At 42.8% G+C, this 14,375-nt stretch overlaps 1 long non-coding RNA gene across 4 annotated transcripts in view; it reads right to left on the bottom strand.

Annotated features, from left to right (window-relative positions):
• LOC140845554 (uncharacterized) overlaps positions 1 to 14,375 on the bottom strand; it is a 138,942-nt gene that overhangs the window by 23,285 nt on the left and 101,282 nt on the right. For 3 of the 4 annotated variants that reach the window (XR_012124391.1, XR_012124390.1, XR_012124388.1), the window contains exon 3: positions 6,253 to 6,379. This is a non-coding gene — a long non-coding RNA (uncharacterized lncRNA). Of the gene's footprint in view, positions 1 to 3,162; positions 3,277 to 6,252; positions 6,380 to 14,375 lie in introns of all 4 variants that reach the window. The other variant, XR_012124389.1, reaches the window with a different exon arrangement.

Genomic DNA, 14,375 nt, shown 5'->3' with positions numbered 1-14,375 from the left:
TTTTAATTTGCACTTCTTTTTATTATGAATGAGGTTGAAAGATCTTATCTAATACTTACTAGCCATTATGATGCAGTTTTTGATCAGATCCCTTACTCATTTTTCTAAATTGCTTGCCTTTTTCTTACTGACTTAAAAAACAGGAAAACAAAAAGCATTATGAGTATTATCACACCTAAATTATCTTATTAATTTTTATAGGTTCTTTACATATTAAAGAAATTAGTCCTTTGTCAAACAAAATTTCTTCATTTGTTGATGGCTTATTAGTTTATGATGCATTTTTCTGTATAGAAATGCTTAATATTTTTATAATTAAATATATTAATCTTTAATTTTGTGAATTCTCTGTTGTATGTCTTATTTCAAAAGGACTTTTCAAATTCCAAGGTAATAAATTCAACAAAGCTTTATTCTAATACTTGAATGGATTAATTGTCTTTTAATTTTTGCCTCATTTGGAATTTATTTTGGCCTGCTAATTTCCCATCACATTTACTGAATTATCATCTACTATAATCGGTTTGAAATGACATCTTTATCATGTCCCATATATATTTGGGACTCTTTCACTGAAAGGTCCATCTGTTTCTTTTAATCTTATCTAACTGCATGGGCTCCTAATTGAATATAAAGTAAAGGCGCACTGCTCTTATATGCCTTTGTATGTAGTTAAATCCACACTCCTTAGAATAATGCCTGACACATATAGGTCCCCATATTACTATCTAAACACATGAATAATAGGAAAGCTCTATTTCTTGATTCATTAACTTTAGGTATAATCTATTGACTATCTATATAAAAGCAAGGAAATTAGTGCACTGACACATCTTCTCAGTTCTGCAGTATATCTCCTATTGCTTTACTATTACTTTTCTTAAAAAATTTTTTTTAAAATATTTTTAAAATTTTATTTTGGTATCATTAATCTACAATTACATGAAGGACATTATGTTTACTAGGCTCCCCCCTTCACCAAGTTCCCCCCACATCCCCGTTCACAGTCACTGTCCATCAACATAGTAAGATGCTGTAAAATCACTACTTGTCTTCTCTCTGTTGCACAGTCCTCTCTGTGCCCCCCCCACTATACATGCTAATTGTAATGCCCCCTTTCTTTTTTTCCCACCCATATCCCCTCCCTTCCCGCCCTTATCGTCCTCCCCAGTTCCTTTCTTTTTGGTAACTATTAGTCCATTCTTGGGTTTTGTGTTTCTGCTGCTGTTTTGTTCCTTCAGTTTTCTTTTGTTCTTATACTCCACATATGAGTGAAATCATTTGGTACTTGTCTTTCTCTGCCTGGCTTATTTCACTGAGCATAATACCCTCTAGCTCCATCCATGTTGTTGCGAATGGTAGGATTTGTTTCTTTCTTATGGCTGAGTAATATTCCATTGTGTATACGTACATCTTCTTTATCCATTCATCTACTGATGGACATTTAGGTTGCTTCCATTTCTTCGCTATTGTAAATAGTGCAGCGATAAGCATAGGGGTGCATCTGTCTTTTTCAAACTGGAGTGCTGCATCTTGGGGTAAATTCCTAGAAGTGGAATTCCTGGGTCAAATGGTATTTCTATTTTGAGCATTTTGAAGAACCTCCATACTGCTTTCCATAATGGTTGAACTAATTTACATTCCCATCAGCAGTGTAGGAAGTTTCCCCTTTCTCCACAACCTCGCCAACATTTGTTGTTGTTTGTCTTTTGGATGGTAGCCATCCTTACTGGTGTGAGATGATATCTCATTGTGGTTTTAAATTGCATTTCTCTGATGACAAGTGATGTGGAGCATCTTTTCATGTGTCTGTTGGCCATCTGAATTTCTTCTTTAGAGAACTGTCTATTCAGCTCCTCTGCCCATTTTTTAATTGGGTTATTTGCTTTTTGTTTGTTGAGGTGTGTGAGCTCTTTATATATTTTGGATGTCAACCCTTTATCGGATCTGTCATTTACGAATATATTCTCCCATACTGTAGGATACCTTTTTGTTCTATTGATGGTGTCCTTTGCTGTACAGAAGCTTTTCAGCTTGATATAGTCCCATTTGTTCATTTTTGCATTTGTTTCCCTTGCCCACGGAGATATGTTCAAGAAGAGGTCATGCTTTACTATTACTTTTAAATTTTCAATAATTAGAATATGGACTTTCTGGAATCACATTTCCCACACTGATTTAATTTTAGTTCTGTGTGTAAATGGGTTCAGTGCATCCACCTATACTCTTATCCAGGCTTCTCCTAAGGTAGGTTTTACTACAAAGAGCTCATAGGTTATGATTTCATTTTTTTGTGGAATATAAAAATAAAGCAAAACAGAAGCAGACTCAGAGACACTGAGAAGTGACTAGTGGTTACCAAGTGGGAGGGGTTGGGGCAGGCTGGTGGGAGGGGGAGGGGATAAAGGGGCACAATAATTCTCAGTCACAGTATGTTGGTCACGGGGACAGTAGTACAGTGTGGAGAATACAGTCAATGATTTGGTAACATCTTTCTATGTTTATAGATGGTAACCACACTAGAGGGGGTCAGGATTTAAAAGTATGGGTAACTGCTGAACCACAGTGTTGTAGTATTTCAATGATACCTTAATGAAAAAAAAAAGCATGGAGGGAAAGAAAAGAAGAGCTGATGGGTTTCATATGATGCATTTTATTCTTATTTCATGAATCAATTAACATTTACATAGTGCTTTCTATATGCCAGGCACCAAGTGCTTTATAAATATTAAGTAATTTAACCATAAATTACAGTTCTTGATTTTTTCCATATAATCCAGTTGCCATTAAATCTGTTTGCCCTCTTGGTTTCACTTAGGATTTTTATGCCAACCCTCTTTTATCCTATCTCCATCCCAAATAACTTAAATACACTACACCACTGCTTCTGACAATAAATATTTCTGTAGAGAAGTCTGAGGCCAGCCTGATTTTTACCTTTATGCTCAACTTGATTTTTCTGCCTGTATTCCTGAAGAAAATAATCTCGATCCTTGAAATTGAAATTTTAGTAAGATGTATCTGTGTTTGCCATTATTATTAGTTTACCCTAGGACACACTGTATAACACATTTAATCAATTTGTTACATCATTTTCATTTGGGTAACTTTTTCTGTATTATATATTTTAGTTCCCTTCTTTCTTTCATTTGTTAGGACTACCTGTTGCGTTCTTTATGACATTTTCTTCACATTTTCCCTGGGTTCTTTTCATATCCTCTGAATGCACATTTCTCCAAATTGGAGAAAGATGACCGCTCCCAATCTGTCTTCCATCTGTTGGAGGTAGAGTAGAAGTTAGGGGTGCATTTGGGAGGTGGGGGACACCACAGTCTCTCATTTCTTTCTGACTCTGTCACATTTCAAAGGCGTCAATTTGAATAGTGTACCACTTCCTTTATTAGATCCCTAGCTGTATTTCTTTCTTTTCCTCTTTTTTTTTCTTATTCTTTCCTTTAAAGAAAAAAAGTATTTTATGTTTCCCCCTGCCACCATTTTAGCCTGGACTATGCATATCAACTATTTATCTTCCAGGTGCTGTTTCACATGTTTTAGCTAGCTTGGTTTAAAAGCAGATGCCACCATACCACTGTAATGTTGTATATGGACTATATTTCAACAAAACAGGGGGAAAAAGAACAGATGCCACCATGCAAGAATAGCCTTACAGCTCCACAAGTTTTCACTGATAATAAATGACTTCTCCAAGGCCACCAGATGATTATTTTGAAGTTAGGACTTAACCCACTTTATCTGTTGTGATGGTAGAGTTGGGAAGAATATCAGAAATGGACAATAGCATAAATGATAGCCATGCTTATTGAACACTTACAGCTTGCCAGTTACTCTTCTAAACACTGAGCATAAATTAACTCATCTGATTCTCACAACACCACTACGAAGTACACTTTTATTATTCCCATTTCCTAGATGGAAAACATAAAGCACAGGGTGATAAAGTAATTTAAGCAAAGCCACTCAGCGCCCAGCACGAGAAAACAGGATCCAAATTCTGGCCAGTCCCAAAGTGGTGGTCTGACCCTTCCTGTGTGCTGTCTCAACCACAGTCCGGGTCACAGCAAGCTTGCTTTATTGTACACGTGGACTTCAAAAGAAACTGGGTTATCCTAGGAAGCTGAGACAGTCCTAATTAAGTCAACTCTGTCAACTCCATCCATTTATTCAGATACTCCAGGTACAATACTCCTGATGAATGAATATTTTCAAGTTCTGGCTGAACAGATGGGAGGAAATGATTTCATATGGCCCATTCTTAATCAACACACACAATTTCATCGATAGCTCCTTTAACATTTGTGAGGTTGTCACAGAAAATGTAACAGTGAGCTGTTAGGCTGCCGCGGGCTCCCTTTTGTCTGCGTATGCCTGAGTGAGAGAGGAAGGGACACATTTGGCAGCCAGTCCTTTAATTAGGATTAACCTTGGCCATGCAGGTCTGACAGATGGACCAGCCTCATCACTCTAGTATCTCCCTGTCTGCGTGAGGAATTCCTCTTAGACGTGGCACAGAAGGACATGTTCCTCTCTGACATCGCTCTCTGCGTACCAATCACACTGTTCCCTCAGGACGCATCCTAGAGAGCGGCCGTCGGACACTCCGAGTGCGGCGTTCACCAGAGCTGGTTTTTAAAGAGCAACATTGGTCAAAAACTTAGATTTTGATCAAAGATAGAACTCTGGTGAGTTGAGTGGTTTTCCCATTAACTTTGCTTTTTTGATAGGCACTGGAGGCATAAATTGAACCTGTATTCAACAGATTTGACCTACATTAATTAGTTCAGCATTTTATAGTTAAGTTAAAATAGAAAATCCATGTTTTTCTGAGGACAATACACACACACGTCAACTTCACCTTGCTGAAATATTTTCCCTTGTCCATTGAGTAGTACTCAAAAGTCTCTGAAAGTTTAAAATTCAAGCTCTGGTATAAGGATTATTTTGAGCTGAAGGCAACTGAGATTCAAAAGAAGGACCTCCCCCTCTCTGACCGAAAACACAAACTCCTGAGGACTGCCTCCACCGCCCCCCCGCCCCACTCCTGGGGATGTTCCTGGCTGTGCAGCGGGCAGACTGGCGGTCTGGGAGGGACCTGCGCAAACAGCTCTTCCTTGGATGGTCCCTGTCGTCCTTCAGTTTCCATACTTTCCCTGCCCACAGCTTGCAGCCCCTGGAAGTTCAGGGCCCCTTTCCTTTGTCTTGTCATGTCTCTGCAATGTATCACTCTTTGGTAAAAATGCAATACACACTCTCAGGCCTGCCTACCTCTTTGGGGTCTTCGTTTATTTTTAGGAAGGCCCCTGTGTCACAAAAAAGTTACTATCAAGTAACATTTGTATGCTCTCCTCTTGTTCATCTTTCTCCGGCCCGTCTAACTTGCAGGGCACCAGCCACTGAATCTAAAGAAGGTAGACAGAAAAGGTTTTCTTCCTCTCCTACAGAGGACATTTTGGGGAGGGATGGGAAGAGGGAGGAATGCAGGAGACCTGCAGGTGCCCGGGTAGGGATGGGGGCACGGCCCAGGGTGCTGGGCATCCAGGGCAGCTACAGGTGGGGACACGCAGAAGAGAGCCCAAAGCACTGTCCAAGACCCCCTCGAATCCTCTGACTACAGCCAGAGCCGCCCCCCTGGGGCTGCGGGCACAGCCCGAGGGTGATGCCCATCCCACCCCATTCCAGCCGGACAGTGGGGAACCCTCCAGGGTGTGGGCAGAGGGAGCGCTCTGGGCATCTTTGCTGAGAAACAATCAAACCATCATTTACTGACCTTTGGGAGGACCTTAAAGGGTCTGTTAGGTCTCTCACACTTCCCTGACTGCTTTCTACACTTAGAAATGCTCTCCAAGAGTCAGTGTCATGCTGTCCAGACAACTTGCATTTGAAATAAGGCTTTGCTAGAATGAAACTTGCAAGCAGCAAGGAACATAAACAGACTATGCGTTTTGGTGTAACTACATCAGAAGAACATGAGCTCCACGGCAATCCCTATGGGGGTTTGACTTGATGTGACCGCCCCCCAGCACTCCACCAACCAGGAGGCCCAGCTCTGCTCTCCCCTACACGGGCACTTCACAGGGACAACCAGTGGCCACCACTGCTGTCACTCTTCTCCCACTCTGGTGCCCTCTGGGCATCGGCCTGAATCACTGAGGGCTGAATGAGAGGCACCCCCTGGCATCTCCATTTTAAAAGTAAGGGTGGGAAGGAGGCAGCAGCCCCCAGCTGTCACCATACCTTCCCACAGGTTGGGTCCCACCGGAGACATTCCTTGGCAGCCACAAAGGCCTCGTCCCATTTCCTGAGGCTGCAAAATGCATCTGATTTGTGGCACCGCAGCACAGCCAACTCTCGGTGGGGGGCGCTGTAAGAGAGAGCAAACTGGGTCGGTAAAGCCACCTCGGGAAGGACAGAAACCACCCTTGAAGGCCACTGATCTGCTGCTGGCTGCTGCCATCATGAAGGTGATTTCAGCAGGAAATGTCCCAACTGTGCCTATCACATCTGACGTCCAGCTCCCTAGAAAGCCAGGGGCATTGGCAAAGTGCAAACCTGTCCTTCCTTACTCCCCAATCCTCTGCTCTCACATCTTAATGGCAAATGTTCTGCACCCTGGTTCCAACTCCTACTGGTCTCCAGAGATCTGTTTATTTTCTGAGACCACTGGTGGTCTTCTGTGAAAATGGCAGCTGGGCCTATGAACAGAGAGGATGGGACTTCCCACCAAATGAGACTTGGCAGAGTTCAGACATGGTGTGAGCCACTCCACACACATGCTCATGGTGGACGGTTCAGAGCTCATCACAGGACATGTGATCACACTACCCCCAAGGACCTTCTATTAGGGGTGCAGGATGAGCACTCTTCTCGGATATACTCAGGGCCACCCTAACACATGCAGGGCCCAGGACCAGAGTACAAGTGGAGGCCCGCACACAATGTGGATTATCTGCACTGTCCAGTACAGCAGCCACTGGCCGCATGTAACTCTTCAATTAAATAAATTTAAAATCCAGCCCCTTCATTGTATTAGCCACATTTCAAGTACTCAATAGCCACATTCCATATTATAGAACATCATCATCATCATCACACAAAGTCCCATTGGGCAGTACTAGTCTAAGTATTTGAAGCTTACAGAGTGTTCAGTAAAATATATTCTAACCTATGGCTTTATAATAAATGGGAAGGCAAGCATCAAACTTAGAACCAGAGCGTAGAGAGGGTCAGAGCACGTAAGCCAGGACTGCGGCCTGCCCGGTGCCTCTGCTTCCCCCCTTGGCCTTCAGGCTGCACTGCAGAGATACAATTCCAAGCTCTGCCCTCCCCGACCTTGGCCAGCCCTCAGGAAACCAGCTTCTGTGCTGGCTGTGGGAGCAGGGTCCCCAGGCAGGAATTCCAGGCCCCGGTACCCACGGTGGGAACCAAAGGGGAAGCAAGGGCTTGGCGAGGGTAAAGCCTCGGGCCTTCCTGACTCCTGCCTGTGGAAGGGCCCCACTGGGGCCCTTGGAACGCCTGGGTCGAGGAGTAAATACAACTGCAAGGTCAGTGCTAACACCAGGTCAGAAGAGGCTGGAAAGGGCAAAACACACCACCACACGTCAACTGAAGCCCAGGTGCCACTGACTTCAAGACACGAGACAGGAAGGAGCAAGGCTCACACTCCTCCCAGACTGATCACTGGAATTGTGAAAACAATGCAGATCCCCATAGGATGGCTACAGGATGCAGATAAGCAGAGACACAAAGCAGAGCTGAGCCAGCTCCTCCGTGACCCCCTCCACCAGTGGCTTCTGTGTGCAGCTTCTCTCACCGCCTGGCACTCCTTCTAGGTGAGGGCATGAGGCCCCAGGAGCACAGAAGAGGTGGTGGGGCAGTCAGACGATTGGCAAGGGAGCTGTGACTGCGAGTGTCACCTCCAGTACCCTGGTGTGCAGCATTCCGGCTGCAGTGAGTGTTGGCTGCAGCCGGGGATTCTGGGGCCCTGCTCCCCAGAGGTTCCTCCTCAGCAGAATGGGAGCTGCCTTCTCCCCAGAAATTGTGCCCCTGCTGTGGGCTGAACTGTACCCCCACACTTCCCCCTCTGCCATTCATATGTGACGCCCTTGGCCCCATGTGATGGTATTTTGCAGATGGGGTGTTTGGACAGATGACTAGGTCTAGTTAAAGTCACAAGGGCAGGGCCCTCAAAATGGGATATCTGTCCTTAAACAAAGAGATACCAAAGGGCTTCCTCTCTCTCTTTCCACCAGGTGAGGATGCAGTAAGAAGGCATCTGTCTGCAAACCAGGAAGTGGGCATCACCAGAAAGAACTGAACTGGCTAGCACCTTGACCTGGCACTTACCAGCCTCCAGAACTGTGATCAGTAAATCCTCCTTGTATTCAACAGGTTATGCTGTTTTGTTAAGGCATACTGAGCTAACTAACACAGCCCCACTCCCTAGGACAACTCTCAGGGGCTGACAACCTTCCACCAATGGTTGGCAGACATGGCAATCAAAAGGCCAGCCCCTTGCCCCAACGTGGGACCAGCTCTGCAGTAGCACAATCCCTGCTCCAAAGCTTCCCAGGGGGTCAGGTAGAAGCTGACTCTGGCTGGATACCACCCTTGCTTGGAGACCTTTCCTGCCCACTCCTGCTGCCCTCAGCCCCTGCTCAGTAAACCACAATCACCTAAATCTCTATGTCAGCTGGCAGAGGCAGAAGGCAGGCAGCATATGATGTGCAAGAGGAATGGTGGTAGGAAGGTCCCTGAAAGGCACTAGGTGAGGGTCCAGGCAGAAGGCCCCTTAGGAGTCACATGGATAATAAGTGTGGGAGCTGAGATCTGAGCACTCAGTGTGTGGCCGAGCAAGAGTCGTAACCACTTACACACCACCTCTTTAAGAAAGCCAAGTATTTTGTCCTGAATGAGGAGCTCTAGGCACCACTCTGACACAGCTCTGGTCTGAACGAGGAGGGAAAATTACAGGCTCAAACCAGATACACTCAAGTCCAGCTGAAACACAGACACCAAGGTGACAGGAGATAGGAGGTGAGAGCCATGTTTCAGTAATGTGATTCAGTGCCACTTTACACTACAAGTTTAGGCTGCATGCACCGCACACATGCCACTCTCTGCTTCCTCTACTACAGCTGTTCTGTATGTATGATCTGGGAACCTCCAAGTGCTGCACAAGGTCAAAATGTTTCTACAGTTGTAGCAAACTGAATAATGGCCCCCAAATAATGTTACTCGTATGGTAAAAGGGGCTTTGCAGGTGTGATTAATTTACAGATCTTGAGAAGAGATTATACAATCCCAAGGGTTCCTATGATAGGGAGACAGAGGGAGCCATTGCTATAGCAGAGGAGAAGGCGGTGTGATGACAGGCAGACTGGAATACTATGCTCTGAGGATGGATGAAGGGACCACGAGCCAGCCACTCAGAGCTGAAAAGACAGGGAAACAGATTCTCCTAAATAAGGTGCACCCCTGCTAACACTATGATTTTAGCCCTGTAAGATCCCTTTGGAGAGGCTCTGACCTCTGAAACTCTAAGTTAATACATTTGCATTGCTTTAAGCCACAAAGCTTGTGGTATTTTGTTACAGAACAGCAGGATGCTGACAACAACCATACCAAGACACTCTGTGGCTTTTTCACACTCATCCTCCTTTCACCAGTCCAGAGAAGTTTCCCGACGCCCTGCCATGTGTGCAATCACAGTGGACTGAATGCAGAAGCAGATGTGAGGAGCCAGATGTCTTCTATTGAGACAGACATTAAAGAGATGTGCAAAAATGTAAAATGTGCCACTCTTCTCACTAAACTTTTGGTTTGGGAAAACCTAGGTCATTTTTAATAAAAATGTCTTACTTACGTTAACACAATAACAAATGTGTTATTGATATTTTTAAATAGCTGAACAAATACATATTTTTACCTTCTGCCAGGCCTAAATGCTAGCGCAGAGCAACTTGACAGCTACAACCCACAGGAACAAAAGCTCTTGGGGGACCTCCATAATTTTTAAGCATGTCATGATACTGAAACATTTGGGACCAGGTGTGCCAGAAGCACCAAGATTAGAAAATACTGGTACAAATTTTGGATAATTTTCAACCACTCTAGTAGGAAACTTGTGACTAACCAAGTGACACATTCATATGGCCTGTGACCCAGGAATTCCACTTCTGTTAATCTAACAGATACAGGAAATGGCAGGCACACAAGATTATTCACTGTCAAGGTGTAATAACAGAAGACTAGGACCAGCCTAATGCCCATCAACAAGGGACTGGTTTAATGAATTGCAGTGAGCCCTCCACAACAAAGCATTACACAGGTGTTTAAAAAGAAAGGGAAAGATGAGTGAAGATGCTTTGTATGTACCAATCTGAAGTGATCTCCAAAATATATTTGAAGAAAGCAAATATTGAACAGCGTATGTTATGCTCACTTTTGTGCAAAATTAAAAAGAAACGGAGGGAAGGACTAAATAAGAATACATATTTACATGTGCTTATATATGCATAAAGAAATTCTGGAAGGATACATCAGAAATAAAATTATTTACCTTTACTGCGGGATGGGGTGGGGACAGAGAATAGCCAAAGCTCAGGATTGCTTTGGCTATTCGAGGTCTTTTGTCGTTAGATATTAATTTTAGAACTATTTGTTCCAGTTCGTTGAAGAATGCTTTTGGTATTTTGATAGGGAATGCTTTGAATCTGTAGATTGCTTTAGGCAGGATGGCCATTTTGACAATATTAATTCTTTCTAGCCAAGAGCATGGGATGTTTCCATTTGTTAGTGTCCTTTTGAACTTCTCTTAGGAGTGTCATGTAGTTTTCAGGGTGTAGGTCTTTCACTTCCTTGGTTAGGTTTATTCCTAGGTCTTTTATTCTTTTTGATGCAATTGTGAATGGAATTGTTTTCCTGATTTCTCTTTCTGCTAGCTCATCGTTACTGTATAGAAAAGCAACAGATTTCTGTGTATTAATTTTGTGTCCTGCAACTTTGCTGAATTCAGATATCAGTTCTAGTAGTTTTAGAGTGGAGTTTTTAGGGTTTTTATGTACAATATCATGTCATCTGCAAATAGTGACAGTTTGACTTCTTCCTTACCAATCTGGATGCCTTTTATTTCTTTGTGTTGTCTGATTGCCGTGGCTGGGACCTCCAGTACTATGTTGAATAACAGAGGGCAGAGTGGGCATCCCTGTCTTGGCAAAAAGCTTTCAGTTTCTCACTGTTAACCATGATGTCGGCTGTGGGTTTGTCATATATGCACTTTATTATGTTGATGTACTTGCCCTCTCTACCCATTCTGTTAAGAGTTTTTATGATGAATGGATGTTGAATTTTGCCAAAATCTTTTTCAGCATCTATGGAGATGATCATGTGGTTTTTGTCCTTCTTTTTGTTGTTGTGTTGTCCTTGATGTTGTGGATGATGTTGATGGGTTTTCGAGAAAACTTTTTTAAAAAACATAATTGACCGAATATCCATAGCAATTCTGAGAAAGAAGAATAAAGCAGGGGTGGGGGGGGATTATGCTCCCTGACTTCAAGCTCTACAACAAAGCCACAGTAATCAAGACAATTTGGTACTGGCACAAGAACAGACCCATAGAACAATGGAAAAAACTAGAGACCCAAGCATATATGGTTAATTAATATATGATAAAGGAGCCATGGACATACAGTGGGGGAATGACAGCCTGTTCAACAGCTGGTGTTGGCGAAACTAGACAGCTACATGCAAGAGAATGAAACTGGCTCATTGTTGAACCCCAACAATGAGTACACAAAAGTAAACTCAAAATGGATCAAAGACCTGAATGTCAGTCATAAAATGACAAATTCTTGAAGACAACATAGGCAAAATCTCTTGAATATAAACATGAGCAACTTTTTCCTGAACGCCTCTCCTTGGGCAAGGGAAACAAAATAAAAAATGAACAAATGGACTAAATCATGCTAAAATGCTTCTGTACAGCAAAGAACACTATCAGCAGAACAAAAAGGCATCCTACAGTGTGGGAGAATATATTTGTAAATGACATATCTGACAAGGGGTTAACATGAAAAATATATAAAGAACTCATACACCCCAGCACCCAAAAAGTAAACAACCCTATTAAAAAATGGGCGGAGGATAGGAACAGACAATTCTCTGAAGAAGAAATTCAGATGGCCAATAGGCACATGAAAAGATGCTCCACATCGGTAATTATCAGGGAAATGCAAATTAAAACCACAATGAGATATCACCTCACACCAGTCAGGACGGCTAACATCGAAAAGACTAGGAACAAGAAATGCCGGCGAGGATGTGGAGAATGGAGAATCCTCCTACACTCCTGGTGGGAATGTAAACTAGTTCAACCATTGTGGAAAGCAGTATGGAGGTTCTTCAAAAAATTAAAAATAGAAATACCATTTGACAGGAGAATCCCACTCCTAGGAATTTATACTCAAGGAAAACAATTTCCAGATTCAAAAAGGCATATGTATCCCTATGTTTACTGTAGCACTATTTTCAATAGCTAAGAAATGGAAGCAACCTAAGCGTCCATCAGTAGATGAAATGGATAAAGAAGATATACATATACACAATGGAATACTACTGAGACATAAGAACGAAAGAAATCCTACCATTTGCAACAATATGGATGGAGCTAGAGGGTATTATTCTCAGTGAAATAAGTCAGGCAGAGAAAGACAAATACCAAATGATTTCCCTCATTTATGGAGTATAACAACAAAGCAAATCTGAAGGAATAAAAGAGCATTAGATTCACAGGCCCCAAGAAGGGACTAGCTTGTACCAAAGGGGAGGGGTGTAGGAGGGCTGGTGGGGAGGGAGGGAGAAGGGGATTGGGGTGTATTATGATTAGTACTCATGGTGTGGGGGTGATCATGTGGACCAAAGTGTAGCACAGATGAGACAGATAGTGACTCTCTGGAATCATACTACACTGATGGACAGTGACTGCAATGGGGTACGAGGGACACCAGATCAAGGCTTGTCCCACAAACAATGCCTACAATGAAGAAAGTAAGGAAAGCAAGGAAGAGAGATGCAAGTGCAACCTGGCTTCGACAGCCCAGCCCAAGGAAGACAGGAGTCAAGGAGAGGAAACCAAATGGAAAGATCCTTGGACCACATCTTTCCTCACAAGGTGCACTCAACAAGTTCATCCAATTCTGGAACCAAGTTACAAAAAGAGCTCCTTAATCCCTTCCTGTGCTCCCAGAAAGGGGCAAGTTCATTAAACAGATCAACTGATATAATTTCAGAATAACTTCAGAACAACTGAAACTGTTCAACCTAAAGGTTGCTCCTTCCAAAGGACATTAATTAACAGTACATATAATTTATAATGGTTAGGATATGTTATAAAATATATTATAAATGAGTACTAGTTTTTTATATTAACGAACATCTTTAAGAAATGTTGAGATGATTTCCCTAACACAAGATCCTGGGGGGAGTGAGGCAATCACACCTGTCCTGTAGGATTCCACCTTCATAGAGCTCAGACATTTAGGTGGTGTTTTAGCTCACCTACTACTCCCTCCATCCAATCCTGTCTTCTCGTTGGGAGTCTGACCTCCCTATTGGAAACCTCGTACCTTTAAACTGTCAGCTTGTGACATCATTCTCCCAACAACCTATCACCACCTATAGAATCTTGGGGTTTCCACGGAGTTGTTTGTAAATAGGCTTGGACCATAGCAAGTGGCCAGTGACCAGTGATCTTCATCCTGGACACACATGCTCTTCAGCTTCAGCCACTCAGACATCTTCTAGCTTCTTCTCCTCATCTCTTGTATCGACAGCTGATGTTTCCTCTTCTTCTCTGATCATGTCAGGTGAGGAAAGAAAGTTTTAAAAGATTTTCATTAGATTTTTTTGCCCCTAAATTGAGCAGCAGGTTTAAAATAGCATGAAGTAATGGGAGAAAGTGTTGAACTAGAAATCTGGAGACCTAATTTCAGTTTTGACTTTGACATTTACTGGCTGTGTGACTTTGGACAAGTCACCGACTCTCCAAAAAATCTGGTTTTTGCTCATCTGTTCCATGAGGAGGGCAGATTAGTTCTCTCTGGTCTCTTTCTTTTCCAATATTGCGTCTTAAAGGGCACCCACGTAGAAAATGAAATCAGAGGCATGTTGAAAGGGTTTCTACAGAAACAGAGAAAACAAGGTAGTGTAGGAAACTGGCAGGATATACTGAGATATATCATCTGTAGTGGCCTCCCTCCAATAATGTTTCAAATTTACTATGTTTTAGTTTAATGACGTTCAAACAGTAATATCCACACAGTTTCAAGTGTTCTATCTAAACCAAGTGAAAAGAGAAAGTA

The sequence above is a fragment of the Manis javanica genome, chromosome 13 (genome assembly GCF_040802235.1).
Source record: "Manis javanica isolate MJ-LG chromosome 13, MJ_LKY, whole genome shotgun sequence".
Lineage (NCBI taxonomy): Eukaryota > Metazoa > Chordata > Mammalia > Pholidota > Manidae > Manis > Manis javanica.
This window is presented reverse-complemented; position numbering and strand designations above follow the sequence as displayed.